Source organism: Nomia melanderi, chromosome 7, assembly GCF_051020985.1.
Source record: "Nomia melanderi isolate GNS246 chromosome 7, iyNomMela1, whole genome shotgun sequence".
Classification (NCBI taxonomy): Eukaryota; Metazoa; Arthropoda; class Insecta; order Hymenoptera; family Halictidae; genus Nomia; species Nomia melanderi.
The window spans coordinates 2,971,950-2,988,320 of record NC_135005.1 but is presented as its reverse complement, the minus strand read 5'-3'; the positions used below and the strand labels follow the sequence as shown (position 1 = coordinate 2,988,320).

General features: G+C 34.8%; 1 protein-coding gene across 10 annotated transcripts in view; it reads right to left on the bottom strand.

Moving 5' to 3' along the window:
* Nmdar2 (glutamate ionotropic receptor NMDA type subunit 2) overlaps positions 1–16,371 on the bottom strand; it is a 466,012-nt gene that overhangs the window by 155,144 nt on the left and 294,497 nt on the right. The window contains exon 1 of one of the 10 annotated variants that reach the window (XM_076369026.1): positions 4,892–5,602. The exons of the other annotated variants lie outside the window; for them this stretch is intronic. The gene's annotated coding sequence lies outside the window, so the exon portion shown is untranslated. Of the gene's footprint in view, positions 1–4,891; positions 5,603–16,371 lie in introns of those variants that run through there. 10 annotated transcript variants of the gene reach the window in all.

The window sequence follows — 16,371 nt, the reverse complement described above, 5'->3', positions numbered from 1 at the left end:
GCGCGAAGTCATGGTGGTAGTCGAATGATGGAGGTTTCCGAGAATTTTATTAGATAATCCGCTGAAAATCCTATTCCAGCCATCGGAATCACGTACTGGTATGTCAATTTACATACTACTGGCTCAAACATTAATTAACCTAAGTTACACTCCTGGAGAATAGGGTGTATTTATTTAATAGTGAAAATTATTATCAGCATAGTGCCTTTTTTCGTTTAGAGTCTAATTTTTTTTTAAGCAGATCCTCTTTTAACAGTAGATTTACGGAGCCCGCCAATTTGACGGTTATTAAATTTTACAATTATTATTAGTGGAAGTTTAAGTCAGTTTTAATTGATCCAATTATGCGAATACGTAATTTTCTGTTCTGAAGTACTCAATAAATGTCCGTAAATCTAGTGTTAAATAAAATTATATAACTTTAAATTATATAAAATGTTCTTTGTTCTAAATGTATTCTTGAATGTTATTTTGTTTTTAATTAGAGCTTATATTTATGATTAGACTACGAAGTTTTTTGCACAATAAAATTTTTCTTATGAGATTTATATCTTAGAGAAATATATGAATTTATATTTCTCCTAAATAATTTTAATTATTTCTACATTAATTTCAATTTCATTTAATTGTAATATTTTTCTTGTTTTTGAATCTAATATAAGTGCATAAAAAGTTCGTAATCATTGATAATGATATTACTAAAATCTTCGATAATAATTTTTGTCAATGTCACTCAGAAGTAGAAATACTAATCATTACTCAGACATACTACTCCATCGTTCATAAAAGCGAGTGAGACCACATGATATCCAAATTCCACTTGTTTAAGTGTGAAACATTTCACGAAGCAATTTTATTTCAGATTTTCTATTTACTGTTAGATGCAAAAAATCTTTATATAATCCTTCTGGTTGCATATAGTCTATTCTTAGAAAGCAATTGTTTATTTCGTAAGCAGACAATATTTTACGAATACGTTATTCTAGACGAAATAGAAAAATATGAAAGATTTTTTAAATATTTTCACCGCAAGCTTTTTTTATTTTAATCGGTCTAAGCATTGTATGACAATTTTAATATTCCACGCTTGAAAGACCTTCACAAAGATATGGGGAATGCTTAAGGGGATATTGAAGTATCTGAGATATCACACGTTCCTCCATAAACGTCGTAAACAGACACAGTTGACGCACAGAAATGCAATTGAATAGAATCGTCGATGGGAACGTCTATTTAATTATGAAGAATGAACATTTTCTTTATATAGAAACTAATACTTTAATGCAACATCTTGATTTTAATATCGCCCTTTTACGACGATACAATAGAAATTTAAATTAACAGATGATAAAACGTGCACTCCCAGTGAGAATGCTGTTGCATTTGCAATTATCAGATGCATTACTGCGCGAATAAAAACATGCGAAACTTGAGGTATAGTTTCCATTAAGCAACCTTCCTCACCCAACAATATTTTCCATCCCCACTTAGAAGGAACCTATACGCTGTCCTAGTTTTTAACATTGTGCTGTGTACATGGCGTGCTAAGAAAAATAATTGTGATACAGAAATGTATATTACAGACGATGTCCTGTAAATAGTGGTTTCGCCAGAAAAGGTGTATTTTTATTTAAAAAAAAAGTATGTCGACAGCATACAGTAAAACATTTTCATTTGCAACTTTAATTTCGAGAAAATTAAGAGTGAGTATTTGTGGCGTGCACGTGCTGTTGGCTAATTTTTCTCAAAGTACAGTCAGTTCAATCGGCAAGAATGTATGCTACATGCGAAAATGAATAAAAGATGTGTCATAAAATTTTTCATTTCGATTTCGAACGTGTCCCGTTTTTAGTTGGTTATTGCACGTGTACCAGAAACATTTTTAAATCGAATTTTATCGAAACCTCAACCACAGTAGAACCAAAATTCTCTCAAGTTATGATTGAAAATGATAGAAAATTGATGTTCATTTCACAATGGCTTAAATAGTTTATGTTCAATTCAAACAGTAATTGTATTACATGAAAAAATAATTCGGAAGGGTAGAACAAAATTATTAAACGTGTGTTTGTATTCATAGCACGTAGAAACGGTAAACATTGATCAAACACGTTAAAAGTTTCAATTCAGCAGTACACATATACGGTAGACCCAGGTGAATCGGATCGAAATAAAAGTCCAATTCACATTTGTCATATCACAAATTATACTTCTCGCTTCCTGTTCCTTATTCACAAAAGAAAAATTAAAAATCCTTTCCATTTATATTATTAATGTTCAAGTTTACTTCGAGACTGAAAACACAAAATGATTCGATTCGCCTTGTTCTATAACAATTGATCGTTTTAATTTATTTTCTGCATAAAGAAACACCATCTACGTACAATATAAAGATAAACATTAATAAATCATTATTTAATACCAAATTAAACAAGCAAATTACTCTTCACTTATAATCTTCTCAATCTCTTCGACTTTAAAAATTTCAGAACACAATGGAGTTAACGAAAGAGAATCTACTTGGACGTCGAACTATTACAATTTCGAATCACCGGAAAGTGTTTAACGAGGTTCGGATTATGTCTGGGCAAATTATTTGCGGGTAATTGCGCGGCCTCCTTCTTGCGAGACGCTAAGTTTATATGATAAATCACTGGCGAGGTCCGTTCGAAATTCTAGGTCGAACGTTCAAAGAATTCAGAGGCCTCGACCGTCCCGCTCGTCAAAACTTCTCGCGCGGCTTTTTAATTATGGTGTCCGGGGACCGAAAGTACTATTTTCATGCAAATTTGGCATCGTTTTTTGGAGCGTGACCGAGTCGCTTAAAGGCTCTCCACGGTGATTTATAGCCGGAATATAACGTGGCACGGTTAAGGGTCAAGAGCTTTTAACTGGGCGTGTGTGTTAGCTACCTTCGCTCGTTCGAGCGCGATGTACAGACGCGATGCACCATAATTCGACGATTTAACGAGTCCGCTCGCACGCCTACGCTCCTCGCGATTAAGAGGGCCGGCGCCGAAAGCCGCCAGTGGACGGTTTCATTATCGTCCTTCATTTTGCGCTTTTAAACGACGAATTCCGGGATATACCGCGTCCCTTTTGACTTTCACCTCCGGTTATTTCACGTGTTCCGCGTGCCTTTTCCCGCGATATGCTCGCATGGTTGACTCAAACTCGTGCTTCGCGTTTACGAAAAAGCTTATACCAGACAACGTTGCTATTTAATGAGAAATTTCAACCTCCGAAAAACTCTACTTCCTGTACGAGATGTTGCTGTTAGTAGAATGCGGATGTTTTGGTAGTTACAAATCGCAAAGAATTTGAAGAAAATTGTTATTTAATAAATTTTAATTTATATAATTTTACGTAGTTCCAGTCATTTTTTATTTGCCAAAATTATTATTAAAGGAAATGAAATTCAGTTTGGTTTTGCTTTCTTAACGTTTGTGTACATGAATGAGACTTAAAACACCATAATGAACGTTTATATTTTTTTTGTGTGTTCTTCAAAATTATCAATACCGAAAATATTACTCTTTGATCGTTATTTTCGTAAAATAATACAGGAGGAGCCATATTTACATAAAGATCAGTTTCTGCCGCATTCTTTGTAGATGGTTAAAATTGTAATTTCAAATTTTTCCATACAATATTTATTGAATAATTTGGCAGTAATATTGTGTAGAATGTTACTATTACCAACTATTAGTGTATTACGTGAAGTTATTGTACAAGATAGACGATGCTTGTACTCTATTCATGTTTATGCGTGTTATATAGAAGTATGCAGGATCTGCACGCAGTTATTAGTCAGCGCTTTTCTTGTACATGATAAATGAAAAAGCTACAAATTTTGTTACTTTTAAAACAAGTATAATTGCATAAATAAATTTTTAATGTTTGCAACAGTTTTGGTGAAACGGAGTTAATTTTTGGTCATGTACCTTTTTTTCATTTAACACTTTGATCGCTATATCATCCAGACATGAATGACATAGCTTCCCGTACAGATTTAAAAATGAATTTTCTCAGAGGCAAATCGAACAAATCAAATTTTCTTTGCTCTGTCAGATGCCAGAATATTAATCTTCTCTCTTTGTATAGGGGTGCAAATACACCCCTACCTGATAACAGCGTGAATGAAAGGTTGACGAATGGAAAATTTCCAAAGCTTTTCTAGGAATGCTATCTGTGATATATTTTACATAATATTTGAAAAATTTTCATTGAAACTGGTAAATTGGAATGTAGCAGCAAATACTTAGGCAGCCAAATTTTTCTCTACAGTTTACATCAAAAATAGAAAGGGTGTAATTATACTCCTTTATGCGGTTAACGGTAAAATATCTGTCCATAGAAACAGAATGAAAAAAGCAACAACTTCGAAAAATCTTGACTTCTCAATTTCTGTTGTATTAAGGAAATTGTTTTGATTGTATAAGTATTTCGATGACTGCTAATTGAACGTTTAAAGGGTTAACATGAACATGGCAAGATCAATGAAACCTACGACTTATCGTGATTTGTTCAACTCCATTTGCATCGAAGCAGTAGCTTATCCAACTCAAAAGACCCACCCAGTATTCAACGAAACAGTACCAACCCAAACGAGTCACGAACATATCCCGCAATAACAACTCCGCCCCTTGTTTAAAGGACGTAATCCCATAGCCGACTTTCCGCCGGGCGCGCAATCATCGAAAATCATTTTCCATTTAATATCATTCCATTACGCGCGCAGCGTATTAATCCGGCGCGGGTATCGCAGGAGATTACCGTACAATTGGAAGAAATTTCGCGCACCGCGTCCGGGCAACGGGCACGCAGCTATTCGAGGCTCCCACCATCGACGGAACACGATCGACAAGTAAACAAGGAAACAATGCCAAACCTGCTCGTCGCGCGATCGAGTCGCGATCACCGGTCGGGGACTTGTTGCGAAACCAAAGACATGTCCTTCTACGTGTTCTCCGGTGATTGGACACCTAAATTTATCAGTCGAACACAGTCCAGCAATGCTTACGGCCGCAGATACCGCAGGATAGCTATCTTGGCAGTGTTATTAGGGATAGCTATTGCTAGTCAGTTTTCTTACGAATCCTTTTCTCAAAGTATTCACGCGATGTCAAGGTTGCTGACAATTTTCGAAGCGCCTCCGACCGAAATTAGGTCATACTGATTCACGATCGAAACGTCCACGTTCCCCGAGCATCGGTCGAGTCTATGTAAACACTGGCTTACTCGCAGTTCCTCTAATCTCCGGTGAACGAACCAATTCTACCATTCTTACGCGAAGTGACCACCAAAAGTGTCCATCGACTTGTTTAATCTTCCTGAACAAGCTGTCCTCTTGATGCCAATGAATCTTCTCTTGCAATCAACCTTCACGATCATCTTGATACCCCACTTCGCCGACGATTAACTTCTACCCTTCGTCCGTCCCGTGAACCAAGCCCGCTGAATCGAAGGAACGGAAATCGTCACTGCGAGAAGCACGCGGCCAAGCGCAAATCGTTCTCCGCCGTCGATCACCGAACACTGGTCCGTCCGAGCCGTCCACGAGAAACCGAGGCTCGCGTCGGATAGGCAGTTCCACGAGGAATAGAACTCCCCTCGTCACCTCGGGATATCGCTTGACTACGATGCGGCTCCGCTCGGCCCCTTCCGCCGCGGTCACGTGACAGGGAAGTTTCACTAGCGCAGAGAGAAACACCGAAGGACTTCCTCCTTCGATTAGGCGTTTCCGGTTCGGACCGAGTCCAACGGACCGGTCAGCGGAGGACAACAGCTGTTCAAAGGCGACCGATCGGAGGCGGGCTGCTCGAGCCAGGGTGTCCGCTTCGCTGATGGCACGCGTAAGCTTTCACTTTCACTTTTTTGTTGTTTTGCCGCGCGTGTACCGCGAGCCCGCTCACGTGCACCCACGGTGGTGTCGTTTGGTTCCGTGTGACACGTGTCACACCGCGGAGAAAAAGGGGATACCGCAGGGCAGTGGGGGAGGTAGGGGGTCGAAAGGAGACGGAAGAGACGTCCAGGCTGGTCAGGCGTTGATAGGACTGAGTCGGATCGTGTGTAGAAGGGGCCGAGGGGCGGAGGGGAGAGGGAAGACTGAGGAAGCGGGAGATAGAAAGGTGTGAGAAGGTAGCGATGACAGAGGGGCGGGAAAGGGAGCAGCGATAGAGAGGAAAAAAAGACGGCCACCACCCCTGTAGCCTTCGATTTTCAGGAGGAAAGTGAAGGCTGCCAGACACCGCCCAGCTAGCCGCCCGGGTGTGCCAACGCGAAAAACCACCCCCGTGGTGTGCTCCACAACGGATGTCCCGAATTCTGGCAGTGCCCATGCGCCGCGGTAACCAAGGTTACCGCGGCGAAGCGCGCCAACCGTCCCTCTGACGGCGCCTGCCGATATTAGAAGACACTTGCAGAAAAACGTTCCGCCGCGTGTCGGTGATGACTTGGACGGACTCACGGGCAGAGTCAAGCAAAAAGTAATTCGATTATGAAGCAATTCGGGGGAATTGCAATTATACAGGGAATCTGCTCTTTGCTTTGAGATCTTTGGAAAGTTCAAAGATAACGATACTCCATGTTGCAGTCTTTTACATTATACGCGGTCGCGTTTGAGAAAAATGCTTACAGCTGCCATGCATTGATTAAATATTAGGATTAACGAGTAAGTTTTATTCGATTGTAAGCTTCTGCCTGTAACTGTTAATTATTTACACAGTGATCTGTGATCTGCTGAATTTCAATTCTGAGCTAGTAATAATTGAAGATTACACAAGGGAATTGATTATTCGATTAACTATTATAGTTGAATCATCGATATAAATATTTAATCGGATTATATTTTGCTGAACCCTCCGTAAAGGTAAGGTTACCCGCGAGTTCAAGTCCTATGGGGGTGCTAGAATGGTTATTTTCTCGATGAAACGCGCGCTGGAGCCAGCCGATGACTGAAATATCCGAAATTAAAAAGGGGAGATAGAGCTTGATAGGAGGGATTCGCAGACGTTCGAGAGTAGTCTGTGAATCTACGCGAAGTCAGATTTTTAATCCCTCAGCGACAATCTCCGTATATCGTATGGAATGCCGTTTCTTGGCGTATCGAGGTTCGTAGGTTTTACTCACATCTTAACTTAACTTAACTCGAAGTTTGTTAACCCTTTGCACTCGAAAATCCATTGATTCATATATTATTTCTATTCAGTAGAATCAATTTACTGAATATTTCAATAGAAAATGATAAATGTATCCAGCGAAAAAACTGTCGAGTGCAAAGGATTAAATTTACATGCGTTTAGGAACTTTAAACTTTTAAATTAACTTCAGTACCTATGTTAATAAATATGCAAATATACAGCAAACTTTTTCGAGTACGAAAGGTAGAGAGCAATGTGATCACAGTCGTTGAGAAATTAAATATGCAGGATAAATTTTAAATAGTTCAATCATATTTATATGAGAGAGATTTATATGAGATGCGGAGTTCATTTTTCATTTTTAACAATGTCCGATTTCTCTCTGTGGTTATATCATTCCGATCATTTATATAATAATTAATTAATATTAAAATTACCGTACCCAGCAAAATGATGGGTTTGAATATCTTTATTAGTATTTGATATTTTAAAAACATTCAATAAATAGCTTCACTTGAATATTATAATGAATATCAGAAAAAATCGAGAAAAATGTATTGGTACAATCTTTACAAGAATTAACATATCAATTGTAATAAATGCCTGTTAATTCTAGCGTTAATAGATTTATAGTAAGAGAGAACATTCGTAACAAATATAATAAAGCGCACTAAATTTTAGTTACTTTCTACATTTTTTCGAATCATATGAATTCTGTGCAACTTTGCACCTTCAAACTTTTCATAAATGCATAAAAATCTTCAGTTTATATTTTTATAATATTCATCAGACTAATCTAGTGAATGTGGATATAGAAGAATTTAATATCCGTCTTCTTTATAATTGAATCTAGTAATTATCGAGTTGTCTCGAAATAAGTTGTTGTTTTTACGTATGACATTCGACGTTTTATAACTTCGGTTGAAACTAGCATATTCGTTCAAGATAAAGTTAGTTACAAATTTCTAGAGTTTCCTCAAGTCGGATCGAGTCTTCGTGTCACATCGACAGGAAAGCCTGAAGTCTCTGAATTAGTAACATTTTTAGTAACGTTTGAAGCGTATTTTCTGTTAAGAAAGATTTTTAATCGTAGATAAATGTAAAATTGTTAGTAATAGATTTTCCAAATAAAAAAGATTAAGCTATGAATAGATTAATTAAACCGTTAACTGTGATATGAAAAAGTGGACATTACCGTGTAAGAGAATCGACTCTTTTGATTCACTAAAATGGATTAGTTTAGCACATCATTTCTTAAACATTCCTTCCAATTCACAATAATTCTTCGTAATAAATTCGTTTAAATTTAGAAAATCATAACTTGCAACACTTACCGCTAACCACCATCATGAATATCTACCATTCCTTCATTACTAATTCTTTATGAAAATGCAAATATATTTTCGATATACAACTACTTTCAATTTTCTATATACATACAATAATATCTCTATATTTATTATACATATGTATTATCTTCAAAGCTTACATATGGATACTAATAAACGTTCTTTCTTTTCGACGTACGCCCAACGAATGATATCAGCATTAATTAAACGAAATTGAAAACCTTCGTTAGTCTTTACTCAAAAACAATAGGTTAATTATGAATCACTTTAGATACTGCACCGATCGGACAATTGTTCAACAATTAAGAATTCATTTGGAAACGGTGAATCAAGCTTGTAGAACAGTTTGAGCGGGGTCAGTAATTATGTGGTATCCAGCATTCGAGTAGGGCGTTGTGCTTGCTTAAGCGGGTAGTGGAGATGCCAGAATGTTCCGGAAATTACTTATGCATCGCGTCGTTCCCATCGCTAGCCGTAACGGGGGTGACCCATGCGGGTGACAGGCAACCCTTGGCGTTGCGGCTCACCCTACTCTCCCGCGTAAGTGCAGAAACGTTTTCATGTTGATGCAGTGTGTGGTTGATCTCGGCGGTGGGTAAGGATCAAGAGCACCGGCCTAGTCTTTAATATGCGGGACTTCCGGCTGATTTAACGGGTTAAAAGCAAACGTCCCGCCACGCTTTCAGATAAACTGTTCTCTTTTTGACGTTCGATTCACGAGCGTTGACTTGCGCACTTCATTGTGCCTTTACAAGAAAGATACAGTAGAACACCATTTATATGAACTTATTGGGGGAGATTTTTTAATTTAGTTTATTATTACGTATATAGCGTAATATATTGAAAACTATATTAAACATCGCGATGGAGTCGTCGATATTTTTTTAAAGAACACCCTTGAAGAGTGAGTTATAAGGGAAAATAAACTGTATTTAATTTCAATTCATCTGAATTTATGTAACACGTATATTCGTACTTATTGCAGAAAGAAACAAACAAACTCGATTAGACACATTAATAAAGATTCATTATCAGAACAAGCAGAAAATTACTTATTTCAAGGAAGTCAGTTGTGAAAGAGTTTAACTGTTATATTTCATGTGTATAAAATATTTTATTGGGGGATAAATTGATTATGTAACTAAGCTGTTCATGTAATAAGATTTCACTAGTTTCACCAGTTATTACTTTTTATTTAGCTAATTGGAGTGAAATCGGATAAGTGGATTTAATCATACATTTGGTTTATTCTTCCGATTATAGCTGTTACAGTTCATGTAATGAATAATTGGTTTGTAATAAGTGTAGTAATTAATATGTTTTAATAAGTGCAGTCAAACACCTAATAATTAAATTTACCGATAAATATTAATAATTAACAGTGATGCCTGGTAAATTTAATGAAAATATGTTTCATAATGTTTATTACTTTGGTATTTATAATTCATTATTAGTTGCGTAATGACACATGATTCTTATAAATATTTAAATGTTCTGGCAGTTATTTATTTATCTTTAGTTAATTTATGCTTCAAATGTAGATTAACACGGTTTTTTATTATTTTTTGACAAATATTTACGGCTAATGACAGGGTAGTTTTTTGTTTGTAGCGAGCTTCGAAGTAGTTGTATTGAAAATCATTACATTTACTGTTGATGATGATTCTTATAATTTAATTCTTAGTACTAAATGATTAATAATTACTAATTTATATGATAAATTATAAAAAATGATTCATTTTAAAATTCCACTCAGTTATTATTAATATTAGCCGGTTATTATCAATATAAATCGATTACTCACTTGAACCGTAGCACAGCAATTTTAAGTTTAATGAGTTTGGAAGTGACTTATCAGAACAGTAATATAGAAAGTTCTGGTGAATTGATTTATGTATTTAGATAAGAAGGATAACAAAATTAAAGATGTTTAACAAATTTACAACGTAACATATAAAGCGTTCTAAATACAGTATAAGACATATATTATACATATGCAGTAGAATTTTAGTCCCCAAAATGTATCAAAAATAATATTTATCATTCCTGGGACTCTTAGCATGAGATCTAAGCTCGTTCAAATAGAATCAAATATAGATTCTATAAATCTAATGTTAATTTCACGTCATTCTTTGCTGCTCCTGATTTTTATGTGCCGAATGTATTAAGAATTTCAAATTCTACCATAATAATGTATTATATATATCCACTTTGGAAATTCTTGGAATTGGTATCTGTTGATTAATAGTTTCCTATTAACTGTTTGTTATGTGTATACTTTGAAGAAGTTCAAGGTTAATTAGTATTTACCCAATCCAATAAAGTTAGATGATGAAGTATAGTTGAAATTAATATGATGTACTTATATCAACAAGTGTTTCATAATGTTTATAAGCACTGTTATCTATACTTGGTATACCAGACGTATTTGATTCAAATGTATGATACTAATATTGCATTTATTTCTATTATACCTTATTGAAGTTATTATATATTTAAATAATATTTCATTTTTACTTTGAATTGGCAATATGAAATTGTAAATAGATAGAGATATATTTAGCTGCAACTACAAATTCACGTGTTAATTTATGTTGTATCATTGTTTACGTTTTTGCTATCAGTATAAAATCGTATTGAATATAATACAACCGTTCGATTCTTTATTATTAAAAATATAAACATTCATGAGATTAAGTATACTTAAATTTTCCATATTTGTCATTGCTATCATTAAACTACTATTAACTATATTCGTAAAATTATTGATGTGCACTTTATAAACCAAATATTTCTTTATATACCGTAATGTAATAACGTTAGTAATATTCGTTAAAATAATATTATACTTAATTATTGAAAACAGAATTTTTATTCCTTCAAAGTACAACCACAAACACGTGACCCTGAAAACAGATTTCTTTTTACAGTATATACTTCTATATTCATAAACTAGTTGATAACACCATGAAAGTCTCCGACATATGTTACAATATCGTATTACAGATTGATCATTCGCCAGTTCAAAAAATTGCGGTCCCAATAAACCGATATTGAAAAATTATTTACGTTACCGTGATTGGTTCCCCAGGGTGTGTATTTCAATTCTCGCGATAATTCTCGTGGAACGATGAACGTGGGTGCTGTTATTAATCTGATACCGAACCGGCGAATCATTTCGGGGAGCGAAAAACGAAGCTAGGTTATTCAAGTCGCCAAGGTGAGCTATTCTCCAGAGTGGATATCCGAGGAAATGGGCTTGTTCGAGCCGAAAATGTGATCTCCAGTATTGATTCGCGAAGAGTAAAATGGAATCTCGTTGAAATATAAAATATCGCAATTTTTTAACTTTTTCACTATTCATTCGAATACTGTCGAGCTAAAAAATCACAAATCGTGTTACCCGAACGATTTCCATGATTTAAAAAGACAGTATTGTAGTATCTAGAATTTTTAACGTAGGTTAAGGTATTTTTAAGAAGAGTGAATGTAAGAATGAGTGTGAGTGAAGGACAGACTGTAAAACGGTCGAGGGAAAGTGGCCTGCACAACGTCACGGACCCAAGATTGCAGAACCAGCTTTCCAGGGGTGCATCCAAGTGTTTGTGATGAGTGCGAGTGAGAAGAATGCTTGTGAAGGAGAGAATGCCTGTGAGAGAGTTGCGGGAGCAGAGTCGTGTGTTGGCCTCCGTGGCATTGAGTTGTACTTTTTACGTGTTGTCCATGTTGTTTCCATATTTTATTAAATACATATATTTATTCCTAGTTCTCGATTACTCAAGATCCACTCTTTCATTATCTATAATATAGTACCACTATAGTATTTCCTATGTAGATAATTATCAACATATATAATTAAAAATTAGTTTGCATATTACATAATAGTCGAACATTTTCAAAACATTTTGAAATTTATTTATACATTTTTAAGAGTACTTTCTGATTATTATTAGTATTTATGGTATATAAATATCACGTATACCATTCAAACTAATCCTAATAATTCTGAACATCTTAGATCTTCATTTTCTAAATTAAAAAGTATGCTTCGTAATTTAAAAGGAAATTATTGCCGTTATTAATTTTATCTGGATACGCTGTTCAGTATTATAGATGAACCAAATTTTTTTAGGATACAATAGATAGATGGTACTTTAATGTTGTTGACCCCTTGCCTTATGATTTCTTTCCCAATTGCCCTCAACAGATACATTTTATTGTTGATGATTCATTAGAAAAAGAGGAAATTTCTGCACTTATTCTATGTCTACGTTTAGTTAGAAGCATTACAACTAATAATAGAAAAATAATATTATATTCGGACTTGGAAAAACGAAGTGATATTTATATTGATTAAATTCTATTTCAAATCATCATCACGAGTCTGACACGATATTGTAGGGCAAGGGGTTAAATAAAGAAGAGGTAAAATAAAATTTTGTTCTTCAATGGTTTAAAGCAACGAGAAATATCATAAAAAGAAAATGGATGATGAATACATTTCGGCACGATGCTCCATTACATTAAATTGTATTTTTTAAAACGAAAGAATATGCTCAGACCTGTCACTAGGAATATAATTCACAGCATGATATAAAAGAACTGTATCGTAGATGTGAAAGGTCCACAGACTTACGTCGGCAAACTGTCACAAGTATTTGACCTTCCATCGAAGAAAGGTTTACCTTTCATATTTTAAATTCCCCCCCGGGAATTCTCAACAAGTGGTTATGAGTCTTGCTTACTTTTTCGGCATTGTTGCGAGAAAGTTTATTTTTTCTTAGCGACACTCGTCAGGTTCTATAGTGAAATAAAACTGAAGTAAATGAAAAAAATAGTTATGAACATATAAGAGCTATAAAGTGCAGCTTGATTTCTCTGAAATTTTATTTAAAATCGAAAATAAGGTTTGTCGTGGCCAGGATGCATAAAAGTATTACAATTAAAATTAGTTCGTGAACTTTGCAAGCTAATTCGTTGATCGTGGGAAAGAAACAAATTGACGCAAAACAGCCCCAAAGCGAATTCGCGGAAAAAATTACGTTAGTTCGTTAACTCGTGTGATATTCGACGCGCAGCAACTGTTTTAATGCGGGCCCCAGGAACTTCTCGTGAACTTTAAATGAACTGTGCAGCATGAGAATTCGAGCGGCGGCTGAGAAAAATATGTATTTTTTTACTGAAAGTGTATAAAAACTAAAAACTCGAAATATTTAACGTTATAAGAAGGAAAATACTTTCCATCAAAGTTTTTGGCGTACTGTGTAACCTTTATAATGTTCTCTATGTGACACTTATAATAAAGTACCTACTGATGGATAATATACACTGTATAATACGTACATTATTATTATGTAATATTATATGATATTATATTATTTTCAATTGTATTTTTATATTCAACTTATTATTTCATTTTTATTGTTATTATATTGTTATAATAACTTGTTTAAAATACAGGGCGATTCAGCAGAAATAGGATTCCCATATATTTCTGACGTCAAGGTCATCGATATTTGTTTAAAGAATACCCTTCACTTATAAGGGAGAATAAATTGTATTTAATTTCAGTTCATTTTAATTTCTATATCGCGCGTATTCGTACTTATTATAGTAAAAAATCAGTTATTTCGAAAAAATCAGTTGTGAAAAAATTTTACTGTTATATTTTATATGTGTAAAATATTCTGACATTACCGTGAACAAAATAGTTTCTCCGCCATACATTTCACAGATTACGCATGGCCAAATTCAATAAATTAGATTATTCTGGAAGAATTTGATTTAAACAATTATAATTTATATTTTATACAGTGTAGCTTTGTGTATTAATGTCGACTAATGTTTGTTAATTACGGCTTACGGAAGAGCCTGTATAATATATACATGTTTTTGACCATTATCACTATGACAAAATATCATTTCAGGCTTGTCTCGAAATAAGGATGCAACCTGTTTCCGACCGTACCGTTATTGCGGTCATATCTTATATGTATAGTGCTCATGACAGCAGTGACAGTTGAATGGAGATTTCAGCAAAGCTTACGCATACTGTTTTATGTTAATAAAACAATAGTAATAGAGGTCGAAATCGAGAAATGGAACGTGTGTGAAGCTTATATGCTGAACCGCAGAAGCTGTTTCAGCACATTTATTTGTATATATCAATATTATTACCTTTGTTTTGTTCTCGTTAGTATGATGTTTCGAAGGATTATACGAAACAGGATGACAATTAACTGTATCTCAACATCTCGAAATTGGTGCTTCCGTTAATAAAGTACTGAGAAGTTATAATGTTTTATACGAAAACAATTTTTTAATAAAAATGACAAAATATTTCCATGACATCTAATAACAATGAAATAATTACAAACGATTAAAATGAGTTCAGTGATTTATATTTGTCAACATATTTTAAGTGTTCTATTAAATTTTAAATCTAAACAAAATGTATTAATCCTATATGATTAATTCAACTCTTTAATTATAACGAAACTTTTGCTTACATTTCAACTATTACTTTATCCAAATTTATGTTGCCGACTTTCTGAGTGCTACTTAAAACATTGTTGACCGGAACTTGTACACAGAAGTTATCCCATGTCACTGGTTATTATTCCATAATAAAATATGAAAATGAAACAATCTAAACAATCTTCAATATACTTTATTTGTACATAATGAATTGTAATCAAACTTTGAATATATGTTTTATATAACTTCGAATATTTTACTTTTACAATATTCTACATTGCGCTGCGTTTCTCAAATTGAAATAACTAATGCGAGTGCAAACACGAGTTAACTCGTGGCCGGTAAACAATGTGATAATATAGAAAATAAAATAATTAAAATAAGTAACGATGAAATAACTTTTTTAAAACCTGAAATAATATATTCGGGGCAGCGCAAGAATGTGCGCGAAGCGGATAATGATAATATTATCCTCTACCGCTAGCAGCTATTGTCCCCCAAAGATCGATACGAAACGGTATTACACATACACTAAATTAAGGATACAGGATAGCCGAGCAAGGAAGGTTCGACAGTTTCAAGAAAGAAGCTCATTCCGACCGGCTGTCGCATTCTTACGCGGCGAGCATCCTTATGTTAATGTAATAAACGTTCGTCTCGACTCTGAGGCGCCGGTGGCCGCTGCAGCTTTATCAGAAACCAAGAAGTGGAGGGATCGATTCATTCGACACGGCCAATATTGATGAATTCTTATTACCAAAGGAATACAAAATAAGTATTAAATTTTCGTTTACACGTATTAGAGGTTGAAAATCTCGGACAGCGACGATTTTTAGAAAATTCTTTAACTTCTACAATGCAACTCGAAGAGTCTCAGCTTATCTAAAGACTTTTAAACTTCTACGCATCCTTGTATCAAGAGACTGTTTCACTGTTTGTACTCGCGACTTTATGTTTATTACTTTCAGAAAAATAGGCTGTGGCTTCTCGTAAAGTCACTTAACAGGTGCCGAGAAGTTACGAACGATCATGTAAGATTTTTTTTACCAGCAGGTCCATTTTAGCTAAGGGCATGGTCACTCGCGTGCCAAAATAAAAGGCTTACACGCCAAAATAATATATTTACGAGCGTATCCCATTTAACCAATCACCAGTTCATTTAATTTAATCACCAACAGAAAAATTACTGACTTCCAAGATTTCCTGAAGTCGTCGAAGACGCCACTTAATTTCCTTTTTGCTCAACGACGAAAGTTTTCCAGAAACCAGCAGTCAGTCAGCAACGACACTCCGTAAGCTCAGGAGCATTCCTAATTTAGTTTTGTACAATTTTCTGTACACAATTTTAGCGACTGAGGTCGCCACATAATTCAAACTCCGAGAATTAGCTATCTGTAACGTCC